Source organism: Tachyglossus aculeatus, chromosome 1 (assembly GCF_015852505.1).
Source record: "Tachyglossus aculeatus isolate mTacAcu1 chromosome 1, mTacAcu1.pri, whole genome shotgun sequence".
NCBI lineage: Eukaryota > Metazoa > Chordata > Mammalia > Monotremata > Tachyglossidae > Tachyglossus > Tachyglossus aculeatus.
The window spans coordinates 36,605,228-36,611,227 of NC_052066.1; positions in this window are offsets into that span (position 1 = coordinate 36,605,228).

Below are 6,000 nucleotides of genomic sequence, written 5' to 3' on the forward strand. Positions count from 1 at the left end.
CAGAGGTGAAACAATCTGGTGGTCTCGGTTGCTGCTATGTGCCAGTTTATTTATTTATTTATTTTATTTGTACATATTTATTATATTTATTTTATTTTGTTAATATGTTTTGTTTGGTTCTCTGTCTCCCCCTTCTAGATTGTAAGCCCGCTGTTGGGTAGGAACTGTCTCTAAATGTTGCCAACTTGTACTTCCCAAATGCTTACTACAGTGCTCTGCACACAGTAAGCGCTCAATAAATACGATTGAATGAATGAAATGCCAGTCAGATATCTGAGGCTGGGTGGCTTTAAATTAATAATACTAAGAATATTTGTTAAGAACTTACCGTATGCCAATCACTGTTCTAAGCGCTGGGGTAGATTCAAGTTAATCTGGTTGGACACAGTCCATGTCCTGGAAGAGATGGAAAAGGGAGCGTCAGGAGTATTCATTCATTCATTCATTCAATAGTAATTATTGAGCACTTACTGTGTGCAGAGCACTGTACTAAGCGCTTGGGAAGTACAAGTTGGCAACATATAAAGACGGTCCCTACCCAACAACGGGCTCACAGTCTAGAAGGGGGAGACGGACAACAAAACAAAACCTGTGGACAGGTGTCATCAGAATAAATAGAAATAAAGCTAGATGCACATCATTAACAAAATAAAAAGAATAGGAAATAAGCACAAGTAAAATAGAGCAATAAATCTGTACAAACATATATACAGGTGCTGTGGAGAGGGGAAGGAGGTACCCCCTGTCATGATTAAGTGACATTTCTTGACATACTGAGCCTTCCCCATCCATCTCCACATTTCATTCCTGTATCTTCCTATTCGGAAGGTAAAGGGTGCTGCAAGGAGAGGGGTGGGGAGTAACACTCAACAGGTGAAGCGACATCTCCAGCACAGAGTGATGGCTTCCCACTGTGGAAATCTGCACACCAATGGAGAGTGGCAGAAATCCCTCCCAGCAGAGGCACATCTGATCTGCCAAGATTTCTGACTTTGCATCTCAACCTAATTCCCAAACTGCTTCAACACCAAACCCTCTCTGTCCACTCTTGGCTTAATATCCTCTCTTAACCAAGCTATCAACAAAATGGTAAAATGCTTGAGGGCAGGGATTCTGATAATTAACTTGTGTTGCTGACTTGTACTTCCCAAGTGCTTAGTAATAATAATAATAATAAACAATGACATTTATTAAGCGCTTACTATGTGCAAAGCACTGTTCTAAGCGCTGGGTAGGTTACAAAGTGATCAGGTTGTCCCACATAGGGCTCACATTCTTCATTTTACAAATGAGGAAACTGAGGCCCAGAAAAATGAAGTGACTTGTCCAAAGTCACACAGCAGACAATTGGCGGAGTCGGGATTTGAACCCATGACCTCTGACTCCAAAGCCCGGGCTGTTTCCACTGAGCCATGCTGCTTCTCTACAGTGCTCTGCACACAGTAAGTGCTCAATAAATGCGATTGATTGAATGAATGAATAAATGTGCTCTCCCAAATATTAGTACAGTACTCTGCATGTAGAAAGTGCCTAATAAAAACCACTGATAGGGGAGCAGTGATTTGCACAGATAATTAGAATTCAAAATTAACAATCCAGTGCCAGTTTTTTCCTCAAAGAAAATATGAGAAACGTTTCATATTGTTTCCCTTAAGGATTTTGGAATTTACCCCACCTCCACCCCATAATACTTATGCCTGGTTGTATCCCCTACCTCTAATTTATTTTAACGTCTCCCTGATTAAATGTAAACTCCAAAATGGCAGGGATCTGGTCTACTTACTCTCCTGTATTCTCCCAAGATCTTAGTAAAATGTTCAATGCACAGTAAGCACTCAATAAATACCCTTGGTTGACTATTCATTTCTCTCCCACTTCAGCAATTAATTTTCTTATGTTGATATTCTGTGTGGGATTTCTAAATATCCCTCAGAATGAATCAGATGTGAAATTAACTGAATAATTGGACAATATATTTTATTTATTTTCCTTCATTGTTATTTTTCGTCATCGTATTGCTCGTTCGCCTCTCAATTCAACAATAAATTTCCTTATATTGCTATTTCTCGTGGCTTATACATATTGCAGTCTGGATAATAAGTCCAAATTTTTTGGCAACTTAATACTGTAACCAACTCCAAACCAGTTTAAAATCAACACCAACTTCAGTTTCTCAGAGCTTTAACAGCCTACTTTTTAATACAGTTGATTACAATAATCAAGACAATGCAAAGCCCTAGTTAAAGTACACACATATAAGTCAGTGCCACTGGCATAGTACTAATAATAATAATGGTATTTAAGCACTTATGTGCAAAGCACTGTTCTAAGCGCTGAGGGGGATACAAGGTGATCAGATTGTCCCACGGGGGGCTCACAGTCTTAATCCCCATTTTACAGATGAGGGAACTGAGGTTCAGAGAAGTTAAATGACTTGCCCAAGGTCACACAGCAGACACGTGGCGGAGCCGGGATTCGAACCCATGACCTCTGACTCCAAAGCCCATGCTCTTTCCACTGAGCCATGCTGCTTCTCTAGTACTAAGAAGAAGCTGATGCTGTAGTGAAGACAGGTAACACAAGTACCTGAACCAGTGTGGTGGTAGTTTGGATGGAAAGGAAGCGGTGGTTTATAGGATGGCATGAAGATAGAATCAACAGGATTTGGTGACTGACAAATAATAATAATAATGATGGTATTTGTTAAGCACTTACTATGTGCAAAGCACTGTTCTAAGCTCTGGGGAGGTTACAAGGTGGTCAGGTTGTCCCACGGGGGGCTCACAGTCTTAATCCCCATTTTACAGATGAGGTAACCGAGGCAAAGAGAAGTTAGGTGACTTAACCAAAGTCACACAGCTGACGGTTGGCGGAGCCGGGATTTGAACCTGTGACCTCTGACTCCAAAGCCCGGGCTCTTTCCACTGAGCCTCGCTGCTTCTCGCTAAATATGCAGACTAAATATGCAGTTTGAAGGAGAGCTGAGTCAAGTATGGCGCTGTATCAAGTATAATGTCAAGGTTGCAGGCCTGTGAGACAAGGAGGATGGTGACGGTGCAGACTGTTTTGAGAACGTTGGAGGAGAAAGAAGGTGTGAGTGGGAAGATGAGAAGTTTTGTAGACATGTTAAATTTGAGGTGTTGGTGGGATATCAAAGTAGAGATGTCCTGAAGACAGGAGGAAATGTGAGATTTCAGGGGAGAGTGATAGGGACTGGATATGAATATTTAGGAGTCATCACCATGAAGTGGGGAGTTGAAGGTGTAGGAGTAAATGAATTCTCCAGTGGAAAAGTTATAAATGGAAAATAGAAGGGGAACCATTCGTTCAATTGCATTTATTGAGCGCTTACTATGTGCAGAGCACTGCACTAAGTGCTTAGCACTGTACTAAGCGCTTGCAGAACTGAGCCTTGAGGCACTCTGACAACAGTGGATGAGAGACAGAGGATGGACTTGCGAAAGAGATTGAGAAGGAGTGGACAGACACGTGGGGAGAAAACCAGGATAGGAGAGTGGCAGAAAAAACAAGGTTAGATAAAGTTTCCAGGAAAAGTCCATAGCGTCAAACTGGACTCTGCTGAATAGTATTTCTGCACAGCTTCCCCTCTCCAAATATGGATTAGACATAAGAATCAATTAATGGTACTTACTGAGTGTTCACAATGTGCAGAGTACTGTAGGAGAGTACAATACAATGAAATTAGCAGATACCTTCCCTGCCCACAAGAAGCTTACATAGTTTTCTTCTGTAAGGCTTTATCAAAATATGTTTTAACATTCAGATCTAACTGCTCTCATTCAAGCAGAATACTGAGCCCTCAGTATGTAAAGAGCAGGAAATTAAGTGCCTAGGAGAGTAGAATATAATACAGTTAATAGAAAAGATCCCTGTCCACAGGATTTCAGAACCTAATGGGGGAGACAGACCCTAATAGAAATCATAGCTAGGGCAAGCTAGTTTGAAGGAAATGTACTCAGTGCTTAATATAGTGTTTGGCATATAGCCCTTAGCAAATATTATTAGTATTAGCATTACTGTTTTTGTTATTATTGTTGTATTGTAATTGCATAACAAATACCACAACTGGTGTATGGGTAAGAGCGTGTTGAGGATCAAAGTGTTTAGGTGGTCGAGACTTAAATGCATAGATTTCTCAGAATAACTATGGTTTTTGTTAAGCATTTACTATGTGCCAAACACTGTACTAAGTGCTGGGGTAGATACAATCAAGTCCCCCACGGGGTTCACAGCTGAAGTAGGAGGGAGAACAGGTATTGAATCCCCATTTTGCAGGTGAGGAAACTGAGGACCAGAGGAAGCGAAGTGACTTGCCCAAGGTCACACAGCAGATACATGGAGGAGCTAATAATAAAAAAAAAATAATAATGATGGCATTTGTTAAGCGCTTACTATGTGCAAAGCACTGTTCTAAGCACTAGGGGGGATACAAGGCGATCAGGTTGTCCCACGTGGACCTCACCGTCTTAATCCCCATTTTACAGATGAGGTAACTGAGGCTCCGAGAAGTTAAGTGACTTGCCCAAGGTCACACAGCAGACATGTGGCAGAGCTGGGATTCGAACCCAAGACCTCTGACTCCAAAGCCCATGCTCTTTCCACTGAGCCACACTGCTTCTCAAGCCAAGATTGAAGCGTACATTCTCTGACTCTCAGGCCTGTGGTCTTTCCACTAGGCAATAATAATAATAACAACAACTACGGTATTTGTTAAGTGCTTACTATGTGCCAGGCACTGTACTAAGCGCTGGAGTGAAAACAAGCAAATCGGGTTGGACAAAGTCCCTGTCCCACAGAGGGCTCAAAGTTTTAATCCCCGTTTTACAGATGAGGGAACTGAGGCACAGAGAAGTCAAGAAGCTTGCTCAGGGACACACAGCAGGCTTTTCTCCCAAGTGTTATGTAAATTATTAATGTCCACGAGAGCCATAGAAGGAGCTGTGCCATGTTTCTTTTTCTCAGAGAGTATCTGCTCAGTGTCCCTAAATGTTTCCCGAGATAAAAGGGATATCTCCGGGACTGCCTCCATCCAGTTACAGAAAACCACATGTCAGCCCTCAAAGGTCTTTATGGCTGGTTTCCTTCTGTCAGAATTGTTTTCTTGGATCCTTGGTATCCAAGGATAACGTGGCTCTTCTAAACTGTGACCCCACTCTTCTAGACTGTGAGCCCACTGTTGAGTAGGGACTGTCTTTATATGTTGCCAACTTGTACCTCCCAAGCGCTTAGTACAGTGCTCTGCACACAGTAAGCGCTCAATAAATACAATTGATTGATTGATTGTTACCTTTTCAGTCCAAGATTCGGCTGCCGTCGACTTCAACTTTAAATACCTTTATTGGGACTAGTGCTCCAAGCCAGTATTTCAGGTATTATTAGTAATAATAATAACATGTGCCAAGCACTGCCTTAAGCCCCTGGGGCAGATACGAAAAGCAGCATGGCTCAGCGGAAAGAGCCCGGGCTTTGGAGTTAGAGGCCATGGGTTCGAAGCCCGGCTCTGCCCCTTGTCAGCTGTGTGACTTTGGGCAGGACACTTAACTTCTCTGTGCCTCAGTTCCCTCATCTGTAAAATGGGGATTAAGACTGTGAGCCCCACGTGGGACAACCTGATCACCTTGTAACCTCCCCAGTATGTAGAACAGTGCTTTGCACATAGTAAGCGCTTAATAAATGCCATTATTATTATTACAGCAGACAATTGGCAGAGCTGGGATTAGAACCCATGACCTTCTGATTCCCAGGCCCATGCTCTAGTCACTACACCATGCCGTGCTGCTTCTAAGTACATATAATAATAATAATAATTATAATTATTATAATAATAATAATAGCATTTGTTAAGCGCTTACTATGTGTCAAGCACTGTTTTCACATATCCTCCAAGAGGACTTCCCTACCCAACTCCTCATTTCCTCTTATCCCACTCCTTCTGCATCACCCTTGCACTTGGATTTAATGATGGCATTTATTAAGCAC